The sequence below is a fragment of the Lissotriton helveticus genome, chromosome 3_1 (genome assembly GCF_964261635.1).
Source record: "Lissotriton helveticus chromosome 3_1, aLisHel1.1, whole genome shotgun sequence".
NCBI lineage: Eukaryota > Metazoa > Chordata > Amphibia > Caudata > Salamandridae > Lissotriton > Lissotriton helveticus.
This window is the reverse complement of record NC_136061.1, coordinates 1,213,561,402-1,213,576,502: the sequence shown is the minus strand read 5'-3', so window position 1 is coordinate 1,213,576,502 and position 15,101 is coordinate 1,213,561,402.

Here is a 15,101-nt window from a genome sequence, read left to right as displayed (position 1 = left end):
CCATTTTTGGCTCCAGTATGGTATGTGGAGTCATGCCATCCCCTATATGTGCCTCTGATGCCTACACATTGTGGGCAACTCCTCTATGTGTTGGTGTACTGTACACTCCTCACCTGTCCACTACTGAAGTACACACCACTTCAATCTAATTTCTTCTACCCCATGGCTTGCCAGTGTGTGAGCCTCCCCACCACTTCACAGTGTGACACTATGCTGTGAGAGGCTGGTCTGTGTACAGGACCAATGTGAAATAAAGGACAGTTTCACAATTAGTTATGTGTTTTTTTCTTCTACTGGTTTGCTGTCATGGTTGCTCATGTGCAGTGCATATGTTTGAGCAGCACAGTCCTCTAGTCATGTTGTTTGCATCTGGGTTTCCATGAGTTGTACATATGAGGGTGAAGGCTGAGCTGTATGTGTGTTTGCTGAGGTACTGCTACCCTTCCTGAGTGTGATATTATCTGTGTGTTGTGATGATTTGTGTTGTGGTAGTTCATGGTGTGGCACTCAGATATGTGTGCTACTGGTTTGGTTGGTGTACACACACTGCTTTGTGTGCATGCAGTGCTGTCAGTGTATGTTGCCTTGTACTTGCCTGGTGTGCATCCACCTGATGTCCAGCTGAGTTTGCATTGTGATGCATTGGTATTCGCATCTGTTGTATTTTTATTGTGGATGTATTTAGTGTTTGGCCTGTGTTGGCTCTTTCTACTGACAGATGCTATGAGTGGGTGATGTTCTATTGGCATGACATTGTGTGTAAGTAGTTGATGCTGTGTGATACATTCAGAGGTGTGTTGCAAGTGTAGGGTGCATTTCTTGTGTGTTTGTCACATACAGCAAGGTGGAATCTTGTTCAGGAGCTTGTTTCGAGTGCACATTGGTGCTTTTGCCTTCTATTTTTGATCTGTCACTTGTCAGGATTGTGCATGTGCATGCTTGTGGTACACTAAGACACCACGTTCACTTGATGAGTGGTGTGGTGTCTCTGTCTATGTTAGCTGATTTGTCCCATTGATCACTGTTAGTGTTCATGATTGTTTATTGATGATAAAATTCTTGTTTGTGTTGGTGTATGGTGTCTGTGAATTGGCCCTGAGTGACAAAGTTGTGTACTCCTGTTCTGTCTAGGGTCCCATTGCCTCTCCACTGTTTGGATGCACATGTCTGGGCTTGTTGGACTTCTGTAGATGTTGTTTGTGAGTTTTGTTTTTGGCTATTATTTTTGTGTCAGCATTTGGTCTGGCATCCCTGAGTGTGAGTCTGATATTTGTGGATGTACCACAGGTAGTGCGATTGGTTGTCAGTAAACTTACAGGAAATCAATTTCACCATTATGTGTGTTTCTCACAGGTGTTAAGTGTTGCAGGTGTGAGGTGGGTAGAGGAGGGGAATGTGTGAAGAGTGTGACAGTGAGTCATGTGTATTGTGCTGATGACATACACATATTATGTAAGTTGACACAGATGTGTGGCTGATCACTGTATGACTTCTGACACTTCCTGTCATTCCTGTGCCTATGCATGGCTTGCATTGATGTATCCGTGAGTTGATGCACATAGGTCATGTTGCTTTAATTTCACTCACTGTGCCACCCATGTCTGATTTGATGGCCTGTGGGTGGTGTGATATGTTCCTTCTCTTGCATGTGATGTACAGATGCTATGTGGCTTGCTCCATGGTTTTCAAGCAGTGTCCATGTCACTTTTGGCTGGCCCATTTCTTGTCCTCCATTGCTGCTGATCTATAGAATGAGTATGTGGCTGGGTGTCAGTGTTGGGTGTTTCTGAGTGACTTTACAGGCAGTGTGAACAGTGTATCGGATGCTCATGTGCAGTGTCAGCCTTCATTTTGTAATCACACTCAGTTTGCTTCACATGACTGGAAGGTTGTTGTGAGGAGGAGGGTTGTCTAGCCCCATAGCTTCTGTGCAGGGTATTCCTCTTCAGCCCCACCTTCCCAGGCAATCTCACTTGTGCTTTGATGTGTGAGGTGTGAGGTCTATCTATACCTGGTTGATTAATTGTACAGGGGGTGCACAGGAGGGCACACAGCATGTGCACAAATGGGTGTGGGAAGCGTAGTGTGGGATGGGTGAAGGTGGAGCCCTGTGAATCTGTGTGGACTGCCCATGCCTGGTGCAGGCCCTGTCTACTACATTGTGCGCAGCTTTTCCTGGGTCTTGACCGCTGCAGTGACATAACTGGGACATTGCAGTGATTGCGCAGTTGATAGGTGACCCGGATGCGCAGGGGTCAGTTTCTGACAGGTAGGACATGTGTGGGTACACTGGGGGATATGTTCCTGTCCCCACCAGAGTGTCAGATGTGGACAGGAACTGTATGTCAGCACAGGAGTTGTGTGTTGTGGTTGTGTGCAGAGTTGTGTATTTGCATACCTGGGGCCTGGTCCGCACAGTGTATTATTTGCTGGTAGTGGATGAGGTACAGCAGCGGAAAGGCTTGAAGAGCTGGATCCATAGCAGTCAGGACCTCATGGTGGTGACCGGGATTGTAGTCTCGCTTTCCGCAGTAGTGCTTCCGCCATCTCCCGGTGGCTGGATTCTACCCTGCGGTGTGATGGGCTGTTTGGGGCATCGTGATTTGTACAGCAGATGTCATTCCGCACGGCGGTGTGTCTCTATTGGCTCCCTCCACCGCAGTGGCAGGCGCAATTTTCTGGCAGTTCACTTGACACCGCAGCGGACGTGAAATGGGCTATGTTTGCCCATCGTAATACGGCAGGCACGTGGACCGCCGCTGGAGTGTGGAGAAGGACATTTTCCGCCAGCACCGCTGATGTGCCTCCGCCCTCCATCCTAATGCCCCCCTAAGTTCCATACTTGACTATGTTGAGGATACCTGGGTGGAAAGGCTACACAGATCTGGACACAGAAGGCAACCTAAATACCACATTCCATGGTGGAATGTATATAACTGTATCCTAAACAAAGGAGCTAAAACTAACGATGCTGTTGAAGGATGGCATAACGCCTTCCAAGCAACAACAGGCAGAACTCCACCAACTCTACATAAACTATTACTATCTTTTCAAAAATAACAAAGTTACCAACAACTAAGAATGGAGCAGTCTGTAACACAAATAGGCCCAAAACTAACCAAACAAACTAGACACATGTTTGAGTACTTACAATACAAAGTAAGACTATATCCAACAACTAAAGGCCTAGAATACCTAGAATTAATAGCCAAAACCCTACTTTAACTAAGAAAACATCTAAATACCCTAAAACTCATTACCAAAAATGAAACAAACAAATAAATATAATTTTATATTGTAAAAAATATAATTATTTTGTCAGATATATTAATTAATATACAAAAAATATATTGACATAATAATTGTATTTCCTAAAATATAAATCACAATAACAATGTCTTTTTTAAAAACATTTCTCACCCACAATAACTAATTTAAAATTACTTACTGTTTCCGTAGCTGAAAAAACGAAATCCCAAACACCATAATTAAATCAGGTTTGTCATAATCCCAATAAACAACAAAAATCCCCCAAAAATATGCAAAAATCCAACTGTTTAAAAAGTAATCCATCAGAAATAACTCCTCAAATAATAAAGCATAAAAATCCAGAAAACATATTTAAAAAAAGAATTGCTCCATGAAAACTCAAAAACTTAAGGAAGTGTAAAATAATTATTAGTTTTCTAAAACTAATACACACTTCCTTAACTAAAAAAAACGCAATCTTCTCCCAGCCGTAACTTCAAATCGAACAAAACCTGTAAAGAAACAAAACAACCCCACCCACATCAATATACACATAAATTATAACATAATACTAATAAACATATAACTAACACCATAGTTTAAACATATTTTCACATATCTATATAATTCTAACATGGACCTATTAACAAACTGACGACATATTGCTAACACATAACTAAAACATACAACTCACCAACACTTTAAAAGCCTAACACTACACACACTCCCTAGTACTTAACTACCTTCAAATTAACCTAAAAATAAACTTAAAAAAAAAGATAAGAAAACTTACCTTACCCGATGTGACGCAGCATCCAACCATAAGCTTCTCCCCTCAGAAATGACCCACACAAACTCGAGCGGTTACAAAGTACAAGTCATAAACAAATATGGCTGCTTTAAACAATAAAGATTTATCTATTTCTTTAATGAACTGATAGAACATTATATATACATTGCTGTAAATGTTTGTAAAAATACTACAAAATAATACTTATGTATTAAAAATAATTTCTTATTTTTTTGTAATGTAAAATATAATAATACATATTATTAAACATTTAATAATAATTATTATAATTCTAAAAATATACATTTTATATCCAATGTATAATAAAAATATCTACTATGTGAAATGAATGTTAAAACAAATGTATTAATGTTATAAAAAAATTATTAAAAAATGCCAAGTAATAATAAATATTATTTTTATTTCAAATATAAATAATATTACTTAAAATATAACAATACAAGTTAAAAAAATGTGAAAGATTTCAAAAAAGTGTTTTTAATAATAACGTTAAACATATATATTAATAATAAATTACACTATATTTAGGAATGTAATCAATGTTTACAATACAAATTAATAATGTATAACTGTTAATAAAAATTAATTTCTTTCTAAAAATTTTTTAAAAGAAATGTAAAACGACATCATTTTATTTTTAAAAATGTACATAACTGTAATAAAAATTATAATAATGTTTAAAAGTATCTTTGGAAAATATTATATATGAATGTATACATATGTACAAAATATATAATATCTGAAAAGTAAAGATAGTATTTTTTCTCTATTTCTAATAATATATATCAAATATACTTTTAATAAAATAAAATGTTATTTCTTTTCAGTAATAAATGTTTGAAAATAAAGAAACATATCAATAAAAAAACATGTTTCACCATTTATTTATTATTTTTATAAACTCTGTATATGTAATAAAATATGTATGTTACATCAATGTACCTTATAAAAGAATGTATTTAAAAATGATTTATAATGATAGATTTTTCATTAATACAAACTATATTATTATTTGTAACATTCCCACTGTACAGTACATTAATTCTCACAAATTACAAAATTGTAAACATATATATTTTACTATTCCTACTCTCATTTGTATTAAGTCAGGGAATGTGCTGGACACAAAACATATATAATTTACTATTCCCACTCCAATTAATATTAAATCAGGGAAGGTGCTGGACACTAAACATATGTAATTTACTATTCCCACTCCAAACAATATAAACTCTGGGAAGGTGCTAGACACAAAATCATATATAATTTAATATTCCCACTCCAATTAAAATTAAATCAGGGAAAGTGCTGGACACTAAACATATATAATTTACTATTCCCACTCCAATTAATATTAAGTATTTATATTATATTTATATATCTACATAGAGCCTGAATCGACCCCCGAAGGGGTAACTCTGCGCTTCGAACAGGGCTGAAGGAATAGTTGATGGACAGGATCAGAAAAGGAAGGGCTTAAGGAGCTTTCTGAATTGGAGATGATCAGAGCATAGTCTCAGATGAATAGGGAGCTGCTTCCAATAGAGAGGGGCTAGGTGGGAGAATGCTTTCCCACCCAAACTAGCTTTCCTAACTCGAGAGACCACAAGAAGAGATTTGGTTCCTGAGCGGAGGGTCTTGGAGGGCACATAATGGGTGAATTTCTCAACAAGATAAGAGGGACCGATGTTATGTAAGGCTTTATGAACAGCGCAGCAAATTTTGAACTTAACCTGCTGACGCACTAGAAGCCAATGCAGCTGATAGAGGAGAGGGAGGGAAGCAGTTTTAGGGGGGGCATTCAGGACCAGGCACGCTGCAGTGTTCTGAACCACCTGCATACTGCGAAACAAGGACTCATTAGCTGAGACCAGTAGGGCATTGCAGTAGTCCAGACGACTCAGTATAAATGTCTGAGTCCGAGTTTTTTTAGTGGAATCAGGAAGCAGGGGAAAAACTCGGTGCAAAGAAACCAGCGTATGAAAGCAGGAGCCGGCAGTCTGAGCAGATGCTCCTTCATGATAAGAGCCTGGTCCAGGCGAATGCCCAGATTCTTAACAAGAGACTTGTGGGTGGGGGGCACCAAGGTCCACCGGCCACCATTCAGGAGTCCACAGCGAAGGGGCCTCTCCGAAAAGCATAATCTCAGTCTTCCCAGTATTAAATTGGAGAAAATTACATCTCATCCAATTAGATATGGCTTCATACCAGAGGAAAAAGCAGACTGAACAGAGGGAGTGAATTTACTAAAAGGAAATAAGAGCTGTGTATCATCAGTATATGAAATGGGGATTAAACCACAGGTCTTGAGGAGATTGGCCAAGGGGGCAGCAATATAGACATTAAACAGGGTGGGGCTCAAACATGAGCCCTGAGGTACTCCCTTGGTCCGTTCCATAGTCGCCGACCGATACGGGCCTAAGTTGATGGGCTGAGAACGGGAGGAGAGGAAGCTCATCATCCACCGAAGGGCAGTATCTCGGAGTCCAATCTCCTCCAGTCTCCTGAGCAGAATTGAGTGGGAGACTGTGTCGAACGCGGAAGAGAGGTACAACAGCACCCGAATCGTTGATTGGCCACTGTCTAAGGTCATCCTGATGTTATCCATGACCACCAACAGGGCGGAATCTGTGCTGTATTTGGGAGGAATCCAGGCTGCAAATAAGTTTGACGTGGTCACACAGATGTGGATTAACATGTTTTTCTAGTAACTTGCTCAGGAGAGGAACTAGCGAGATAAGACGGACATTGGAGAGATCTGCCAGGGGAATCTTGGTGTTCTTATGAACAGGCATAACCTGTGCCACCTTCCATTCCAGAGGAAGGCGACCCTTTCTCATAGAATTTTTGAGAAGCGACCCTATGGGCGAAGACAGTTGATGAGACAGGGAGGCAGAGATTTTGGCCGGGATAATGTCAAGAGGGGAGCCAGATTTTACTCTGCGTAGTAATGCTTCCAAGTCTTCTGAAGTCAGAGGGGGAAATCTCCCTAGCAGCTTGGTCTTTACACATACTAGCGGAGTGTGCAACATAGCAGCCGGAGACTGGCTCCCTGACGAGATTATCATATCGTAGATGAGCTCAGTTTTCTGCAAAAAGTACTGTGCAACATCATTGCAGAGCGTTTGGGAGGGGGCCTCATAATTGTCACAGGCCATGGAATTAGTAAAGGACTTAAGGATTTGGAAAAGGGTTTTTGGAATATTCCCAACCTGGGCTAGCTGAGATACAATAAAAGCTTTCTGTGCGGTCTTTATATTTTTGTGATAGCATGAGAGGGCTACCTTAAATATGTCCTTGTCCCTCTCATCATGGGTTCTTCGCCATCGTCTTTCTTGTTTTTTACACTGCAGTTTTTCGACCCGGAGCTCAAGAGAAAACCAGGCTGTCTGAGGGCACTTAGAAGAGTTAAGAGATGTTTTCAGCAGCCCATGCTGGTCGATGGCACAGGTGACAGTGGAATTATACTTAGCTAATCCACTCTGTATATTATGAAGTTTTTCGTTCCAAGATGCCAAAAAACAACCTGGAAGCGCTCCAGAGAGATTGTATTCCATTGTCTGAAGGTACTGTGAGTGGCAGGACGGAGTATGTGAGCCGCCCTGGGATCCTGGATAAGGAAATCGATGGAAGCATGATCTGACCAAGTCAGTGGCTGGGGAGGTTCACTCAGAAAAGTATATGAATTAGTGAAAATAATATCCAGTGTGTGACCAGCTGCATGCATTGGACCCTCGTTTAGCTTAACTAAGCCTAAAAGAGCAAGGTCTGCTAAAAGCATTGTCTTATCGGAGTTGGTAATACATTTTCTATGTATATTGAAGTCTCCCAACAACAAAAAAGTATTGGTCGAAATCACATAGGGGGCTATTAATTCAGTAAATTGGAGTGAGACATCTGCCAAAGAGCCAGGGGGCCGGTAGACTATGGCCCCCTTCTAACTACGGGTTCATCGCAACGGAGTCAGGGGCCGACCGCCGTTGCGGCGGTCCCTCAATGTATATTATGTTGCACTCGCCACACTGGCGGGCGCATCCGTGGCCTATCACATTGCGGGTAGATATGCTAGCTGCAGACCGACCCACAATGCGGTGCTTGCCACATATTGCATTGCAATGAGGGAGGTACATGGGTACCCCCCATGTGCACACGCCACCCTGACACCCTGAGGGCCAGCAACAGGCCCCAACACCAGATACTGCATGCCTTTCTTGCCGCCATAGAAAGGCGAATCTCCGAATGCATCATAATATGGATGGCGGTGTCTTGCAGACACCACCACCATATTGTGACCCTTTTCCGCCCGGCGGAAAATCGGTGGTCGGTCTTTCCGTCCACCGTTGGCCCCCCAGCATACTAATGTGGCGGGGGTCAATCAGGCATCGATGGCGGGTGGATCTCCCCCGCCGGGCCAGCGGTGGCTACCGCCGGCCCAGGGGGGGAGCGGGGGAAGGGGGCGGAAATCCGCCCACTATCCTAATGGGTCCCTAAGTTGCGAAAAAAAGTAAATCCGGAAGACCAACATTTCAATATTGGCATTGCATCGTTGCTCAAGTGGGGTAACATTGATGCAGTTCTTATGAATTATAGCTATCCCACCTCCCACCTTGGGCTTTCTGTCCATTCTTATAATTCTGTAGCCATAAGTCAGGGCTAAAGTAATGATGGGAGGGGAGTAAGGCTTGAGCCATGTTTCAGTCAAAAAACCTAAATCTAGGTTCTCGGATTAGAAAAGGGCCCATACCTCAATTGTGTGTTTTGGTAGGGATCTAACATTACATAAGATATCTTTCCAACCCGATTTGGAATTTTAAGGTGGAGTAACTTATTCCACATAAGGAGAAGTTCCGTGTTTAGAAAAGGGGGAGTGTTTGCTATAGGGAGAGCACCAAGGGTCCCCGTGGGTAGAGGCACCCTCTGTAGAAGTGTCTTGATACCGGCAGGCAAGGCAGGAGAACAGACCCACTATGATTGGCCAGGTCCTTTATGAATAGTTGACACGGAGGGGCCACAACCCCTGGCCTCAGCCACCTCCACTCCGCTTGTTTCAGTGTATTCTTGGCATCAACAAGGACCCAGAAAAGAGGGATGAGGCAGAGTCTGAGCCCAGGCCCCCCGTTCCACTTACAGAATAACTCCTTGGCTCCTCCCCACCTAAGTGGTGGACTGTAGTGTCTCTCTTGTCCTTAAGGCTCCTGCCAACACCTCCGCAGGATTGCAGTCAGGGCTGTGAGCTGAGTGCAAGACCTCGTAGCCAGGGAAATAACAGGCCCACTCCATGCCCCCACACCACTGGATCTGTATGTCCCGAGATAGCCAGCGGCTCGAGATGCACTCACCAGGGCCTGCACATATATCAGTCTCCTGTACACGCCCCTCGGCCACCCGCACCGCGTTGTTGAAAGTAGCGGGGGCAAAGAGTGTGTCACCAATCACTGCGGTACTTCGATATATTTACCATCGATATTTACTACTTTTGATATTAAAAACTTGATAATATTACACAACAATATTCATATTTCTATATTATGTCTACTTACCTTACACATTATCACTGTTTGCGCCCAATGCAAATAGTGATAATGCGCCCATTGTTGTGTATGTGCTGCCCCAAAGCCAGCCGCAAACTCCCACTGCCCTGGGGCAGCGCATTCATGAGAAAACACAGAGCAGTTGCTCTTTGTTTTCACAGTGCAGGCTGCACCCACCTCCACTTACAAAGGGGTTTCACTGACTGCACTCGCCTGCAAGGGGATGTCTGGAGGGTCCATGGGACCCCCTTTGACCCCTGCAGAGGGCTACTGTCAGGAGGCACACTGACAGTGCACCACCTTTTAAATGGCACACTGTGAGAGCGCCTCCTGAGGGCTTCTTTGAATCTCCACCCGTGTCTGTAACATGGCAGGTGCTAAGTCTCAAAGGAATTCCCTCATTTGCATAGGGCACGCCCCTATGCAAATGAGGGACTACCATCTGTTGCTAGCACTGGCGCATTAAGTGCACCAGCGCTATCGGTATTACAGAAGGGGGCGCACAAGCGTCTGCGTCCCCTTCTAAAGTACCAGATACCCTGAGGGGCACAAAGTGAATGCAAACATCTTTTGCGCCCCCCCGGTGCACCATCTGTAATATAGCCCCAGTAAGGTTGGTAAGCACAATCAGTGCTTTAAATGGGTAGGTACTGTTCGGTAGTGAGTAACTGCACTTCTTTCATTCGAAAAGGAGAGTACCAGCATTTCTGAACACTGTTAAAATGCATTTAATGGGACAATACCGTCACTTTTCAGGAGAAAATAGATACTAGTAACAGTGAATACCAGCACTTTTCTATTTCCATTTAAAACACTCAGCAGGATAGAATCTGTCACAGGTCTTTGTTATGTTATGCTATGTTCGTTTGTATTGCAGGTGTGTGCCCTGACTTTGAGAACCCATCTAATACTTCAGAGGTAGTGTCCTTCAAATACATCATGCAGCACTTATAGTGCAATCTTTCTTTCTAGAAATAATGCTTTTTTTGTCTTGATAAGTTTTGGATTCTGGATAATAACCGTATTATCAGCAGTTCAAACTCAACAGACTTTCAGACTATGTTGAGATTGGTATACAGGATACCTGTGCACACGTTGTAGTGATATGCAGAGCAAATTCTGCGTCTATGAATTCATGAAATGTTGGGAAAACCACCACAAAAAACAGTCAAACAAATAATACATAAGAAGAATACTCCAAGTATCACGTGTTCTCTGTGTTTAATGAAGATCGATTGCCCAGCCAACACGTGTTTCGTCAGGGTCAATGATCCTCCTCGGAGTCTGTATGGGACAGCGAGTGCGCTGCTGATTCTGTCGACCCACGGCGATAACCGGAAGTGAGTATGTTGAGATTGGACTCCAAGACTATTATACAGAGTTGGGAGTGGAGGAGTGGGAAGATTGGTGGTGCAATTAACATGCTTTAGCTGAGCCCCAACATTGCCCACATCTAGAGTTTTATTGATAGAAGTGCACCATAAGACCTCCTAGAGATGCCCTTTCACTTAATCTTCAAGGTTGGTGTGTTGATAAATAAATCAAGAAGTACATTTGAAAATTAGTCAAATTAATTAGGGTCTGAAATTGGACTTTGTGAGCGAGCTAACAAACCACTGGGGTGGATAAGGACCCACTCCACAGTCTGCCTATTAGATTTAAGGACGGACAGTGATTTGGTAGCCCTTTCTTGGTCGAACCAAGCCAGCGCTTGTGCTATCTCTTCAAGACATTTTGTTTATACGTTGTCTGCTTACAGGTCTTCCATTGGTTTTTATTTGTTTATATGTTTCCTTTAAAAATCCTTGCTTCCAAGTGTTCAATATTTCCTATTTGTCTCTCCTTTTTGTCAGTTGTTCACTCCCATGGAGCTGCACCCCAGTACTTCTAGCCTTCCACTTGTGTGCATTTTGGCTTGTTCTGGTGCACTATTTTTTCTTTTGTTTCTGCTCGGTGTCATGGGGAGGCTCTCCTTTCACACAGCTGGTCCCATTGGCTTTCAATTTCGAGCACGATTAAAAACAGGCCTGTAATCTTGTAATTGTGCCCACTTTCATGTTTCACTATCGCACTCCTTTTATCAGCCTAGTGTCCCGCTGCTGGTCATGGGCACTGCAAGGACTCAGGTATGTAACGCCTCGGGCCTGAGAGCCAAGGCACAGGCAACTTTTGATTGTTTTTTCTCCCCTATAAACAGGGCTGGTAATCTTTGCCAGGTGGAGGGGTAGACGGCCTGCTTTCTGACGTTGGCCCAGGTCGATACACCGAGCACACGCATTGTTTCATGGGGAGCAAGCCTTGATGGAGCACGTTGAAGCTCTCCACACAACTTTTATTTCCTTCAACACCTTTCTTGTTAATTAGTTCCATTTTAATTTATTTCCAATTTTTCACATCTTTATTTGAAACGTCCTGTTTTCTCTATTTTCTTCCATGGCCTAGGATTCTGAGGAGGCTGCACACTCAGGGGATATTCACAAGGAAGTGGCGGAAAGAGGTGTTAGGCTTCTTAGCTTAACGCCTCTCTCCGCCACTTCGGAAACGCAAGGCTGCACCATATTCACAAGAATATGGTGCAGCCTTGCATTTCTCCCTGCGATGGTGCTAAGTTTCACAACTTAGCGCCAACGCAGGCACCCTTGCACCAGAGTGCAAGGGTGTCTGCAAGCAGGGAGGTTTGTTTATGTACAGGAAGGTTTCCTTCCTGCACATAAACAAACCTAAAATGCCAGTTTGTAACTTACATGTGTTCTGCTTCATGCAGCCCACATGTAAGTTACAAAACGGCATTTGAAAAAAGGTTTGTTCATGTACAGGAAGGGACACCTTCCTGTACAAACACAAACCATGGCATTTTGCTTTTGCCATGTGTGCTGCACATGGCAGCACACATGGAAAAAGCAAAAACGAGGGGAAAAAAGCATTTCTCCTTGTTTCGCCAACTTAATACCAGGGTTTTCCTGGCCTTAATTTTGGTGCTGGTTCCCATAGGGGGCAGCGTCAAAATCAATGGGTGTTACGGTGGAACACCCATCCCAACACCCACTGCACGCCCCTTTCACGCTAAACACAGCATGAAAGGGGGTCTTATTCACAAGGCAGCCTTAAGCCAAGTTAAGTGGCTTAACGCTGCCTTGTGAATAAGGTGAGGCCGCTATCACCATCACAAGGTCACTTTAAGTGACGTTGTGGTGGCGATAGGTGCTTGTGAATATGCCCCTCAGTTTCTAACCTTATCTTTGGTTGAAATTTGAGTCCACTTGTTCAGCAAACAGGAGAGACCTTAGAAGGCAAAACTTAACTCACATAACTTTGAGTGCAGTGGCAGGCTGCTAAAATTCGCGGTAGCTACTTTTAAATGAATGTATTTTTTGTTTTAGGATAAGTGCCCTTAGCCCCCACGATTCCTTTTCAAAGCCCAGACCGCATGCAAGGCATTTTGTGACGTGGGATTTAACCCTGAGGATAATTGGAGATTAAATTACATACATTTGAAAAGAATGATTACAGGAAAGCTTAATCTCTTTTTTTACAAGATGGTCATGCAAATAAATATGGCTAATCCTCTGGAAAGAATGATTGCTTTTTTTGTTTCCAGGTATTTGCACCCCCCCCCCTCCACCCCCCGTTTCCCCCCCTCCTCCAGACCTCGAGTATTATTCGCTCCGCATTCCATTCTGGAAGATTTATTGCAGAAAATTAAGCAAATGATGACAAAGTGTGCCCTGGAATAGCTGGTGAAGGAGGGTGTTGGAAAGGCTGATTGTTGCCGCCATCGACTGCAGGCAGGCTAGAAAAGGCTTCACACTTTGCACCAACCTTTAATAAGAGCCTCTTTAAAAAGTTTTTATAGAGAGCCAACTCGACTCAAAGGTATTGGAACTCCTTACATGAGCACTTGTTACATTAAACAAGGACAGCGTCGTTTTCAATTTTCTTAGGCACGGGGTGAATAAGTGATTTGCCCAGAATCACAGGATGTTGAGCCCATGCCGAGACTCGAGCCTGGCTCCCCAGTTGTAAAGCCAGCAGCAGCTCTGGCTTGAACGCCACATCCTCTCCCCGGGATAGTGGAAACCTATTACTGTTGGCCCTCAAACTGTAGGTAAATCAACCAGGTGTCCTAGCAGACCCCTACAAACTATACTATTCAACCTTAGCAATCTCGTCTTACAAGGACGTTTCCTAAAACAGCTTGGTATTTTTTTCTAGCATACCTTCCATATAGCAGAGCCTATTTACAAGTGCTTGGAGGCCACAGCCATTGTCATGAGACATTATACAGATGAAAGTTATTGTTAACTACTTGCTTCATATCAAGTGAAGACCATTTCAAATTTAGTCGTACTCAAGCCCTTACTTTTTTCATTACCTCCTCGAAAAAATAACGAACGTTCTACTAATTAAAGAGTTCCACTTCACAATACAAACTTGTGGAAACAGTTAATGAAACGAACAATCGACAGGCCTTTTCTCCAGTGTTTATTCGATAATGTAAAATATAGTAGGATTTCTTTAGCACGTCAAAGTTTCTAATCTTTCACAGAGAGGTTTTTAACCATTTAGAGCCAAACCCAAAGTCCCATGAAGTTCATGGAGACCTTGACATGACAGGGATATTAGGCAGTTTAGGCACAAACAGCAGAAAACGAAAAGTAAGACATCTTTCCAAAGGCACAGCAAAGCTACTTGTAGAAATACGGCCTCAGGATGGGCTATTTGAAAAAGTTTATAATAAGTTTGACTAGTACGCAGCACCAAAGAGCATGGTCAGCGACTAGCTGCCGCCTCCCCCCCAATCCGGCACCCAATACCCAGGAACGTGGAGACGAGACGTCTTTACTTTTTGGAAGGCGGGCGCTAGTCGCCCGGCCGTATTTATTAAAGTATGAAATTAAAAAAGGTTTTTAATTGCATAATCAACAATTTATACAAAAATTCAGCAGGACATTTAGGTACATCATCCTTAGCAACACGTTTGAGAGCCTGACTTTAACAAAACTCTAATACATGTTATTTTCCTAACTTATACTAAACATCCTCATCTAGAATTTTTGTACATTTCTGGCCATATGGCAGGGTCACTACCGGTGTCAGGTCCTACTAGCTGCGCCTCCCCTCTGGATGTGCGCATGCGCAGTGTTACCCCGGGAATTGCCCGGTCTACGCCCTGAACTCCATTTACCCACTAAAGGAGGGCCCTTACTCTGCGCCGGTGGCGTCGTGAGTCCACGCGCGCGGGGTGGCTACCAGCCTAAGGAAAGCGTGAACTACTCCTACCCGCGCTCCTTTGCTTTGTAGCATCCATTACCTTGCCCCTGGAGTTGTGGGAGTGGCCCGCAGGCCCCTCCCCCTGGGCGGGAACCTCCATAGGATGATGCCCGCCCCCTCAGACCTCAAATATGTGCTCACCGATAATGACCTTACCGCATGCCCCATACCTAATAAATACGACGACCTATGGGAAAAAATTCTAAAGGACAGCTACACTGGCTAATAAAACAGTATCA